Raw genomic sequence first — 14,422 nt, 5'->3', positions numbered from 1 at the left:
GTCATGAATAGTTACACCATTCCATGAAAGCTTGCACTATGTCATTAAATTTTCCACCATTTCATGATTAGTTGTGTCTTTTGACCAAAAAGACACCAACTAACAAACACAACCTTTCAATTAATGACACCAACTAGCTTAAACAAGTGTGTACTCCACACTCTCCTAACTTGTTATAAAGCTTAACTAGAAATACATTTCTCTCAAGTAAATCACCTTATCACACAAAATGACCGATGGCACTAAAATCACCAACAATCCTTCCCATTTTAATGTAATCCTTAGATTTACTTAATAACTTGAACAAACACACAAACTAATGCGTAAATGAAAATGTTCGTGAAGAATTGAATTTCCACTTAGTATATTATTTATGAGAATTCGAAAATCAGGGTGTTCGTGAAGAATTGAACCCTTCAATTCATTTGAAAACTATAAAATAATATACACATCAATTTCTTACAATGCTCTATTGTTCGTCTTGACGCTTTTATAAGCCATGCGTTCATATCCATTCATGAGTATATAGGAAGTCAAGTCCAAGCTTCTTTGAAGCGGCAAAACTTCATACTCACTTAGGTAGCTTTCTTTAATCTTGCTCCCGCGATGCAATTTTTCAAGAAAACTATTAAGAGGTTAACTTCAACCTACTCAACTCACGGGTCTAAACACATACTTTGGGATCAATATGTTTATGTGTTTCAATCTTCAGAAAGTAAGCTTACATCATTGAATTCAGCTCCTAGCGTTGTACTAGAAGGGAATTGGGCGTCTCACTTTGGAAGATTTAATGGACTTCAATCCCACATCATTAGCCGACTTGTGCGCACTTAAGTCTTGGGCTAATGCTTTTGTCAAGTGATTTTGTTAAATTTTGTTATGACCCAACAAAATTCACATATATCACTCTATTCGTGATCATCCCACGAAATACAATTTGTCTAAGGCATAAGTATCTAGATTTTTTCTTGTACATTTGACTATACGCCTTAGCCAACGAATATCACATAATTAGGGAATCTAAATAGACATTACTCTCATTCACTTCGATTTCAATCAATTTCCCTTAGTAATCCGTTAATCCAAGGACTTACTAAATTCTTATTATACCATAAGAAACACGCGTGTACTCAAAGTTAATTGATTGATCAGTCATCCACATGTCTACTTTCAAATTCCATCGATGTAAACCTATAGTTTGTATATACTTGATAATGAATCCCCATTATCAATAAGCACACAATTATCACCATTACATTGAATAGCGAGATTATAACTATAAACATTACTTAGTCAATTCACTTCTAGAACCAAGAAGAAATGACAACATATTAATTTATAGTGTTAATAATCTTAACATTCAATCTTTTGATCCAAGATACTTCATTTACACTAAGTATTAGATCCAACACCTTGTAAATGCATTATCTTCTTGATCAATAGTTGAATCAATGCATACTTAGTATACTTAGGAAAACGAACCAAGTCCGAAGAAGAAGAAACCAGTGATTCAGATTAGAGGGTTGTAATCATGTTGTGTATTATATGTATTGTAGTGTGCTTGTACTTTTATGTTCGATGTAAAAATTACTTGTATTGTTTGTTAATTTTTTTACGATTCTAATCATTGTCTATTTTACAGTATAAAAACAAAATGGACGTTAAGGGTAGGCAACCGAATATTTTAGAAGATCTACCAGAGGATATGATTGAGGAAATCTTGTCTAGAGTCGGTCAGAATTCATCAGCACAATTAATTATGGCAAAATTAACTTGTCAAACATTTGAAAGACTTTCCAGAAATGCCTTAGTTTATAAAAGGCTTTCCTTTGATAGGTGGGGTATATCACATTGGGGAGACTGATAATGCTAAAAACGAACATATATTTCATAGCATTATTCCTCAAGAAAGACAAGCTTTTAGTTGCAATTGTTCTATTTACAAGTGATATTCGTTTAAATAATAAAAGGTGAAGACAAAAGACAGATTCGACGATTTGAAGACGCAAACGACCAAAAAGCTCAAAAGAACAAAAGACAATCAAAAAGGTTCCAATTATTGATAAGAAACGTCTCGAAATCACAAGAGTACAAGATTCAAAACGCAAAGTACAAGATATTAAATTGTACGCGAGGACGTTCGAAAATCCGGAACCGGGACTAGAGTCAACTCTTAACGCTCGACGCAACGGACTAAAAATTACAAGTTAACTATGTATATAAATATAATATAATATATAATTAATTATATTAATTATATATATATTATATATATATATTAAAAACTGTCGGCAGCCAGAAACTCCAAGGGTGTGAATTGAAAATACCTCTCCGCGACTCGCGGAGTTTGAAGGGCTTTTTGCCGCGAGTCGCGGAGCCCCAAAATTCACTTCTGGCTATAAAGCCAACCGAATTCTGATCGAATTTTACATCTTATTTCTCAATCTCTCTCTCAATATATACGTAAATATATTTATATTTATAATTTATATTTTAATTTTAATTATAATTCTAATAATAAGGGTATGTTAGCGAATGTTGTAAGGGTGTAAGTCGAAATTCTGTCCGTGTAACGCTACGCTATTTTTAATCATTGTAAGTTATGTTCAACCTTTTTATATTAATGTCTCGTAGCTAAGTTATTATTATGCTTATTTAAAACGAAGTAATCATGATGTTGGGCTAATTACTAAAATTGGGTAATTGGGCTTTGTACCATAATTGGGGTTTGGACAAAAGAACGACACTTGTGGAAACTAGACTATGGGCTATTAATGGGCTTTATATTTGTTTAACTAAATGAAAGTTTGTTAATGTTAATATAAAGATTTACAATTGGGCGTCCCTATAAATTACCATATACACTCGATCGGACACGATGGGCGGGGTATTTATATGTACGAATAATCGTTCATTTAACCGGACACGGGAATGGATTAATAGCCACTAGAATAATTAAAACAGGGGTGAAATTACATTCAAGGGTAATTGGTGTAATTGTTAACAAAGTAGTAAAACCTTGGTTTACACGCAGTCGATAACCTGGTGTATTCATTAAATAAAGTATTAAAACCTTGTTACAATTCGAATCCCCAATTAGTTGGAATATTTATCTTCGGGTATAATAATAATTTGACAAGGACACTTGCAATTTATATTTATGACTGATGGACTGTTATGGACAAAAACCAGACGGACATATTGAATAATCCAGGACAAAGGACAATTAACCCATGGGCATAAAACTAAAATCAACACGTCAAACATCATGATTACGGAAGTTTAAATAAGCATAATTCTTTTATTTTATATTTAATTTCCTTTATTTTATATTTAATTGCACTTCTAATTATCGCACTTTTATTTATTGTTATTTTATCGCACTTTTAATTATCGTACTTTTTAATTATCGCAATTTAATTTTATCGCATTTTTATTCACAATTTCATTATCGTTATTTACTTTACGCTTTAATTTAAGTCTTGTATTTATTTTATATTTTACATTAGGTTTTAACTGCGACTAAAGTTTTAAAATCGACAAACCGGTCATTAAACGGTAAAAACCCCCCTTTATAATAATAATATTACTTATATATATATTTGTATTTTTATAAAAGTAAACTAATATAGCGTTGAGCTTTGTTTAAAGATTTCCCTGTGGAACGAACCGGACTTACTAAAAACTACACTACTGTACGATTAGGTACACTGCCTATAAGTGTTGTAGCAAGGTTTAAGTATATCCATTCTATAAATAAATAAATATCTTGTGTAAAATTGTATCGTATTTAATAGTATTTTCTGCTAAAATTTAATAGTATTTTATACCCCTCTGCTCTGACATCAAGTATTTTTGGCGCCGCTGCCGGGGAACATCTTAAAAGCCGGAAGCGCAACGCTAATATAAAAAAAAAAAAAAAGATTTTTATCTACTTTTATTAAAAGTCGTTTTTGTAAAATTACGTTTTAAAAATTCGAAAAATATAAAAAAACAAAAATATAAGCATTTTTAAGATTTTGTTAAATATTTAAGTTTTATAAGTTTCTTTATTTTTATTTTAGTTTATAAAAATATAAGTTTTAATTTTAATATCTTTTATTTAATTAAAAAAAAAAAAACAGAAAACAAAATAAAAAGAAAAAAAAAAAAAAAAATAATAAAGAAAAACGCGTAAAAGTGAAACCTGTCAGCTCAAATTCTGAACCCAGCGACTCGCGGGGTTTTCTTCTCTTTTTGCCGCGACTCGCGGAGGGCTTCTGACACACGGACAAAAACCCTAAAACCGCATTAATTACGGGATTTTAATTATTATTATTATTATTTAACTTAATTATTATTATTATTATTATTAATTTTAGTTTTATTTTTTACTTTTTACTTTATATTTATGTATTTTGTTTAATTAGTTTTATTAAAATTGTAAAATTAATAGTTTAGTAAAATAAATAATATAAAATAATATTTTTATAAAAATTGTACTTTTTACAATTTTTTTGTATATTTTTATATTTTGTACCTTTTTAATCGTTGTAGCGTAACTTTTGTATTTTTTAGCTCATAATTAATTTTAAACTTAGTTTTTGCTATAGTTATTTTTACTCCTATATTTTTAGGCTTTGCCGTAGAATTCCTTAAGTGCTTTTTCTTTAGACTAAGATTTAGGTGCTTTAGAATTTTGCGACGCCTTTTTAAGTTTTAGTTTCTTTTTAAGTTATTTCCATTTGGGACTTAGTTTTTCCTGTAAGCTTTAATATTTTTAGACACCTTTTACTATGTATCAATTATCATTCCAATTAGTAATTTCAATTTGCGATTATAATTTTAAGTTAGTTGTAGTAATAAGGTTAAATTAGTTAAGTATTTTTAAGTTTTTATAAGTTTCTTTTATTTTTCCGTCACCTTTTATTTTTCAACCATTTTTTTTTTCTTTTTCGACATTTTTCGACGCGCAATCTTTTTCTCTCTTATTTCTCGCCATTCTAGTTTTTAGGACTTAGAATTTTATTCTACTTCTTATCTAAATTTCTTAAAATTACGAAAAATTTATTTTAAGTGGTTAAATTGATAGACATCAAAATTTTCTGGTTCGTAGTAATAGTTGGATTTGTACGTGGACCGGGTTATTGGAGCCAAACAGTCCTCAATTATATTGAGACCAAACGAATCCTGCCCCTCTGCTGCATCTTTTGGCTATTCGAAACGTGGGCAAAATCAGAAAAGTCTATTAATTGGATAACTTATTATAATTTTTCTTTCCTTTTTAAAAACTAATAGGATATTCAGTGAATGCACCGAGCAAGACGTTCACCACCTTTTGTACGTTCACCACCTGTAACTCGATCAAGACATCGTTTAACAAATATAACCGCCGTTGATTTTTCTTTAGAATCTTCATCCAGTCGACCAAGTACTTCAGTTCAAATTTCCGATAATCCAGTTTTTGAAACAAACCTCACAATTGAGAATCCAGAAAATATTCAGGAACGGTTCGTAGATCCTGAACCATTAAACTTTCCTCCGGAACCACCAATCATTCAAACAGAGATTGTTGAGGAACGAACTATTAAATCAGAATCATCTATTGATACCGAGTCAACAAATTCAATTATGGAGAATCTGGAACCTTTAAGTATGGAAGACCGAATGAGAGCTAAACGCACTGGCCAAGGTCACGCAATTACTCATCCAGACATTAATACGCCAGATTATGAAATCAAAGGACAAATTCTACACATGGTGACTAATCAATGCCAATTTAGTGGTGCGCCGAAGGAAGATCCAAATGAACATCTACGTACCTTTAATAGGATCTGCACACTATTTAAAATACGAGAAGTGGAGGATGAACAGATATATCTCATGTTATTTCCCTGGACTTTAAAGGGAGAAGCCAAAGATTGGTTGGAATCGTTACCTGAAGGGGCGATCGATACATGGGATGTTTTAGTTGATAAATTTCTTAAACAATTCTTTCCTGCATCTAAAGCAGTAAGACTTCAAGCAGAAATTGTTACGTTCACACAAAAGCCAAATGAAACTCTATATGAGGCGTGGACAAGATATGGAAAGTTATTACGAGGATGTCCGCAACATGGTTTAGACACCTGTCAAATAGTACAAATATTCTACCAAGGATGCGACATCACTACAAGAAAAGACATAGATATAGCAGCTGGTGGTTCTATTATGAAGAAAACCGAAACTGATGCTTACAAAATTATTGATAATACTGCTTCCCACTCACATGAGTGGCACCAAGAAAAAGATATCATTAGATCATCTAAAGCAGCTAGAGCCGATTCTAGCCATGACTTAGATTCCATTTCCGCAAAGATAGATGCTTTCGAGAGACGAATGGAAAAGATGACTAAGGATATTCACTCAATACGAATTAGTTGTGAGCAGTGTGGAGGACCACATTTGACAAAAGATTGTCTCAATATTGAATTAACAATGGAACAAAGAGAGAATATTTCATACATAAACCAAAGGCCTGGAAATAATTATCAGAATAATTATCAACCGCCAAGACCGATTTACAATCAAAACCAGAATTATAACCGAAATATTCCATACAACAACCAACAAGGTCCTAGCAATCAACAAGTATCCAATAATACTTATAATCAGCAAAGACCTAATTTTCAAAACAAACCACCACAACAAACCGATGATAAAAAGCCGAATTTAGAAGATATGATGACGAAGCTAGTTGAAACTCAAACGCAGTTTTTCACATCTCAGAAACAAACCAATGAACAAAATGCTCAAGCATTTAGAAATCAACAAGCTTCTATTCAAAATCTGGAACAAGAAGTGAGCAACCTAGCAAGGTTAATAGGTGAAAGAAAACCGGGAAGTCTACCAAGTGATACAAACGCTAACCCCCGGAATGAAACAGCTAAAGCTATTACCACAAGAAGTGGTACAACACTTAAAACACCTGAAATACCTGTAACTTCTGATGAAACTATTCCTACTACACAAGAACCACAACCTGATCAAGATAAGGAAAAAGAACCGGTAGTTGAAAAGGTTAATGAAGATAACACAGTTAAGGATAAACCTTATGTTAAACCATACCAACCACCACTTCCTTATCCGAGTAAAATGAAGAAAGAGAAACTTGAAGCCGAGCAATCCAAATTCTTGGATATGTTTAAACAGATAAATGTAATTCTTCCTTTCATTGATGTGATTTCAGGAATGCCTAGATATGCTAAATTCTTGAAAGATCTAATCACAAATAGAAAGAAAATGGAAGAACTCTCGGCTGTTACTATGAATGCTAATTGTTCAGCAGTGCTGTTGAATAAGATACCAGAAAAACTATCTGATCCAGGAAGTTTCACAATTCCATGTTTTCTGGGTAGTCTTAGTTCAATAGAAGCATTGGCAGATTTAGGTGCTAGTATAAATCTAATGCCGTATTCACTATACGCTAAACTAGACCTTGGAGAATTGAAACCAACCAGAATAAGCATACAACTAGCCGATAGATCAATAAAATATCCTAGAGGGATAATGGAGAACATGCTAGTTAAAGTTGGTACTTTAGTATTTCCAGTAGATTTTGTTGTTCTGGACATGGAAGAAGATTCTCAAGTTCCTCTCATATTAGGAAGACCATTCTTAAACACGGCTAAAGCAATGATAGACGTGTTCGGTAAGAAACTGACCCTAAGTATAGAGGATGAGAGTGTTACCTTTTCAGTTGATAGAGCAATGCAACAACCACAATCTGCAGATGATACATGTTATTATATTCAAACTATAGATGCACATGCAGAATTATTAGAAGAATTTCCAGAATTACAAGGAACAGGAGAATGTTCTTTAGGAGAAAGTAATGAACCAATTGATGAAGCTGAAATGTTAGCTACACTTATAGCTAATGGATATGAACCAACAACAGAAGAAATTCAAATGCTAAAAGAAGAAGACAGATATCGATATAAATCATCGATAGAAGAACCTCCGAAATTAGAGTTAAAGCCACTTCCAAACCATTTGGAATACGCTTATTTACATGGTGAATCTGAATTACCTGTAATAATATCGTCTTCTCTTACTGAAAATGAGAAATCACAACTCATTTCTGTGTTGAAAGCTCATAAACCAGCCATTGCATGGAAGATTCATGATATTAAAGGAATAAGTCCTTCGTATTGCACACATAAAATTCTTATGGAAGAAGGTCATAAAACGTATGTGCAACGTCAACGAAGACTAAATCCTAATATGCAAGATGTAGTTAAGAAAGAGATTATTAAACTGCTAGATGCAGGTTTGATATATCCAATTTCTGATAGTCCATGGGTAAGCCCAGTTCAATGCGTGCCTAAGAAGGGTGGCATGACTGTTATCACAAATGAGAAAAATGAGCTTATTCCTACTAGGACTATAACAGGATGGCGTGTATGTATTGATTATAGAAAATTAAATGACGCCACCAGAAAAGATCACTTTCCCTTACCTTTCATAGATCAAATGTTGGAAAGATTAGCCGGAAATAGTTACTATTGTTTTCTAGATGGATTTTCCGGATATTTTCAAATTCCAATAGCACCCGAAGACCAAGAGAAAACCACATTCACGTGCCCTTATGGTACTTTTGCTTACAAACGCATGCCATTTGGACTTTGTAACGCCCCTGCAACCTTTCAAAGGTGTATGATGGCGATTTTTCACGACATGATAGAAGAATGTATGGAAGTATTCATGGATGACTTTTCAGTCTTCGGTGATACATTTAAATCATGTCTAGTTAATCTGGAACGAATGCTAATTAGATGCGAAAAATCAAATCTAGTGCTTAATTGGGAGAAATGCCATTTTATGGTTAAAGAAGGCATCGTTCTTGGACATAAAATTTCAAAAGAAGGAATTGAAGTGGATAGAGCTAAAGTAGATGTAATTGCTAAACTTCCACATCCCACAAATGTTAGAGGAGTTAGGAGTTTTCTAGGGCATGCCGGTTTTTACCGACGTTTCATAAAAGATTTTTCTAAAATTGCCACTCCTATGAATAAACTCCTAGAAAAGGATGCGCCATTCATCTTTTCAGATGAATGTATCAAATCTTTTAATATTCTTAAAGAAAAACTCACTAATGCACCGATCATGATAACACCAAATTGGAATCTACCATTTGAACTAATGTGCGATGCAAGTGATTTTGCAATGGGAGCCGTTTTAGGACAAAGGATTGAAAAACGATTTCAACCTATATATTATGCTAGTAAGACATTACAAGGAGCACAAACGAACTATACAACTACTGAAAAAGAACTCCTTGCTATTGTCTTTGCTTTTGACAAATTTCGATCATATCTCGTTCTAGCAAAAACGGTGGTCTATACCGACCATTCTGCTCTTAGATACCTATTTTCAAAACAAGATGCTAAACCAAGATTAATCCGTTGGATCTTACTCTTACAAGAGTTTGATATTGAAATCCGAGATAAAAAAGGAGCAGAAAATCTCGCCGCTGATCATCTTTCTCGTCTTGAAAATCCCGAATTAGAAGTTCTGAATGAATCGGCCATACAAGACAACTTTCCTGATGAATATCTATTGAAGATAGATTATAAAGAAATCCCATGGTTTGCAGACTATGCAAACTACTTAGTTTGTGGATTCCTTGAAAAAGGATTATCGTACCAAAGACGAAAGAAATTCTTCAGTGATATAAAACACTATTTCTGGGAAGATCCACATCTGTTTAAAAGTTGTCCCGATGGAATAATACGCCGATGTGTATTTGGAGATGAAGCTAGTAAAATTTTAAACCATTGTCACACAGGACCAACAGGAGGGCATTATGGGCCTCAACTAACAGCAAGAAAAGTTTATGAAGCTGGATTCTATTGGCCTACAATTTACAAAGACGCACACCTTCTTTGCAAATCCTGTGATGCATGTCAAAGGGCCGGAAAAATAAGTCAACGTGATGAAATGCCACAAAATGTCATCCAAGTATGTGAAGTATTTGACATTTGGGGTATTGACTTTATGGGTCCATTTCCAAAATCTCATAATAATCTATATATACTCGTAGCCATTAATTATGTATCTAAATGGGCGGAAGCACAAGCTCTCCCAACTAACGATGCACGAGTTGTAGTCAACTTTTTAAAACGTCTTTTTGCAAGGTTTGGAACACCGAAAGCTTTAATAAGTGATCGGGGTACTCATTTTTGTAATAATCAACTTGAAAAAGTTCTTAAAAGATATGGAGTAACTCATAAAATCTCCACCGCATATCATCCACAAACAAGTGGACAAGTTGAAAATACCAACCGAGCTTTAAAACGTATTCTAGAGAAAACCGTAGGATCAAATTCGAAGGAATGGTCCATTAAATTGGAGGATGCACTCTGGGCTTTTAGAACAGCCTACAAAACTCCAATTGGAACCACACCTTTTAGACTTGTTTATGGAAAAGCATGTCATCTTCCAGTAGAAATTGAACACAAAGCATTTTGGGCTTTGAAGACATGTAATCTTGATTTACATGAAGCCGGACGTCTACGATTAAGTCAACTAAACGAATTAGAAGAATTAAGACATGAAGCATACGAAAATTCGTTAATATATAAAGAAAGAACGAAGAAATGGCATGATAAAAGAATCAGAAGATCAAAAGAATTTAAAGAAGGAGACAGAGTTCTTCTTTTCAATTCACGATTCAAGCTATTTCCTGGAAAATTGAAATCAAGATGGTCTGGACCATTCATAGTCAAAAGAGTTTTCCCATACGGAACGATAGAATTGATAAATTCAAATGGGATTGAATTTAAAGTTAATGGTCACAGAGTTAAACATTACATACATGGTCCGATGGAGGTCGACAACGAAGTTAATCACAATTTCGATACCACAGCTAACTAAGTGTGGGGAGAATCAAGTCTTTAAAGGATAAATATGTATTTCTGTTAGAGTTAGATTGTCTGTTTTCGTGTAGTTCTCGAAAATGGAACACGTATGGTCTTTCCCTAGCAGACCCTAAAGAACTAGTCTTCTCCCCCCATTCTGAATTTTTATTTTTTTTAGGTTTTTACAAAATGAAGACTGCCTGTGAATTAAACCATGGTCTAATGCTACACGCTTTGATCACTAAACGTAATAATGACATACTCCCGAGTGAAATAGTATCAGTAATCAGAGAAAGAATGGACGGAGTTAGAAAAGGATCCAGATGCGAAGATAATAAGTTACAATTTGGTAAAGGAAAATCAAAATCCGCAGCGAAAAGAAGAGCACGACACCTAGAAAAATGTCACAAATGCAGAAAATGGTCACATGGAGGTAAATGTTCAAATAATCAAACCTATTCAAATACCGAATTTGTTACTTTATGCAGAGACGGACCGTTCATATGTTTAGAAGAAAAGACAATGAATGCTCGAGGTTACGCCTATGCAGCCATGGAAGACCAATTAAACCGACTATCTTATGAATATAATAGATCATATAACTAAGAAATCTATTTCACAGGTATGTCTGTACAGTTTTTATTTTTATTTTTATTTTTAACCTTTTGATAATAAACGCTAATTTGTTCGCTAAAAAGTATTAAATTGGTATTAAATAAAATTAGGTTTGGCGACCGAAATTATTGATATCATTCAAAAATTTATTACATCACTGCGAAATTTAACGTTTATTCTTAAGGTATAAATATCTTTAAACAATCAAACCAAAATATTTCAAAAATTCGTCATGAGTTAAATTAGGTCTTGGAACCGAAATTACTTTACCGAAAAGAGGGGCGCATATTTTTGATAATATTTGATTGATAAAAGTGGGATAAAAAGACAAAAAGATTTTTAATTTATTTTTACCATGTTTTTAAAATTAATATTTAAACCTTAATTTAATATTGTAAACTTTATAAAAACAATATATTTAAAATTGTAAATATTTAAAAAATTAATATAAGTTTGGTATGAATTTATAATATGAATTTTTAAATTAAGTTTGGTGTGAATTTTTAATTTTTAAAATATGAAATTTTAATTTTATGCATTTCAAATTTTAAGTTTGGTATGAATTTTTAATTTTTAATATTAATTATGAATTTTATATTTATGTTGTGTGAATTTAAAAAACAAAAATTTACTTTATCTCATTAAGTTAAGAATATGATTTTTAAAATTCGTCGTAAGTTGAAGACTAGGTCTTTGAACCGAAATTGCTTTACCCGAGGGAGGGACGAGAACTTTTATTATCATTATTTTTAATCTTATTGATTTAAAGTATGCCAAAAACATTGAAAAAACCCAAAAATCTTAGCTTTTAAAACAATCGCTACAAAAAGACAAATTTTAAAATTTTGTCGAGGGACGGACTAGGACATCGATCCGAAACGACCTCGTCCTAAATAACAAGGGAAACAAAATTTTAAAATTAATTTCTTAATTGTTTTATAAGTTTAGTTTATAAAAAAAAAAAAAAAAAAAAAAAAAAAAAAAAAAAAAAAAAAAAGTAACTCCGCGACTCGCGGAGTTTTAAGTGAAAACCTCCGCGACTCGCGGAGGGTCCAAAACCCAGAAAAAAAATAAAAGAGCTGCTCGATCAGTAAACTCCCACCACCAAAAACACAGAAATTTTCTGCGAAAAAGCACCCGAAAACCCACGAAAATCACCCCCAAAAATCTCAATTTTTAACCGTTAATCACCAAATTTTTTGCTAAAATCATGTTGAGAAGGATGATATCTAAGAATTACTCAAGAAAACAGGTACAATTACACCCCAAATCACCTTTAAATCCGAATTTTAGTGTGTTCTTGAGCATATTTTCATAATTTGAATTTTGTTAATTTTTAGTGTAATTAGTGTTAAATTGTTAGTATATTATGCATGTATAACCTAGATTGATGCTTGTTAACATGATTTGAAGCCAAAAACTTCAAAATCTTTAGAATCTAGGGTTTGTGTTCTTGAGCAAAATTGGGGCTTTTTGATATAAACAGGTTATGGCCGATTTTTGTCATGAATTGTTGCTAAATTGAGTAGTGTAACATGTCTAGGTAGTTAAAAGATCCAAACTTTGAGCCTAAACATGATTTTGAGAATTAAAGTGGACTTTTTCAAGTCCAAAATTCATGAACTTGATTTTTGAAAGATAATGCCATTTGAGACTTGTTTATTTGCTAGTAATGATTATTTTGACATATTATTTGAGTTGAATGCTTATGAACTTGGCGAAAATTTTCGTATATGCTTATTTGAAAAAGTGTAGATTTGATAAAAATGTGGAAATAAGCTTAAGTTTGATATAAATTGATAATGTCATTGTAATTATTTTGATTGATGATTTTGCTGACACTAATGCATATTTGGATGCACAAAATTTGTGTTTGATGTGTTTTGCAGAATGAAAGGGGTGAATCTTCATCCCAAGCCCGCCATGCTCCTGCTGAGAACTTGGAACAACAGGAGGTAGATAACTACTACAAGCAGGATGTACCTCATCCAGTCATGACCTTTTCAGATATGCACTTGGAACAGTTGCACCCGAACCTGAGATTTGACAGACTTTGGATAGATTATCCAAAATATCAACGGGGTTTGCATACTCTTCATTCCAAGGTTGTTGAGGTACCGAGGGTCATAGAATGGGGACCCTTGGAAGCTGTAGAATTGGCCGGGCCAATTAGGGAATTACTGGTACAGAGGTATGGTAATTCTTCTTTTAATGACTGGATATGTTTATTCACCATACGCAGACCTGTATATAAAGTATGGTGTGAAGAGTTGTTATGTAGTATAGAGTTGAATGATCGGGTAGCTAGTTTAACCGATCGTTCTTTTATTAGATTTTTGTTAGGCGGTTCGATGCGCCACATGTCTTTACTGGACATGGCTCAGGCTTTACGTATATATACGCCTGAGGAGTTAGCGTCTGCCGATTGTAGAGGATTGATACTAAACGGTAGGAAAATAGATGAAAATTTTGATACACACGGTGTGTGGATTCAAATGACAAGCCATCACCGTTTCAAAGGAGGAAACTACTCTTATTTGGATATAGATAGAGCCGAATTAAGAGTAATACATAGGTTTTTAGCTAACTCGATTACACAAAGGGGTAAAAACAAAGAAAAGGTAAATGAACAAGATTTGTTTTACCATATGTGTATTCGAGACCCACACAGCGCTGTAAGTATACCATATTGTGTGGGTTATTATTTATCAGCTATGGTTCGAGGGATGCGTCCACATAGCATAATAGGAGGTGGTATTTTTATTACTTTGATTGGTGAATATCTCGGTGTGGATATAAGTCGGGGGGGATTATTAGTAGAAGAGCCGGAACCCCGCGACACTATAGGTTTAAATGTATACCATGGTGCGAAAGTGTTGAAGCGGCGAAATAACGCCGCAGTACGATACAATGGTAGACATCCACAG

The sequence above is a fragment of the Rutidosis leptorrhynchoides genome, chromosome 7 (assembly GCF_046630445.1).
Source record: "Rutidosis leptorrhynchoides isolate AG116_Rl617_1_P2 chromosome 7, CSIRO_AGI_Rlap_v1, whole genome shotgun sequence".
Classification (NCBI taxonomy): Eukaryota; Viridiplantae; Streptophyta; class Magnoliopsida; order Asterales; family Asteraceae; genus Rutidosis; species Rutidosis leptorrhynchoides.
Note: the sequence above shows the minus strand (reverse complement) of the source record.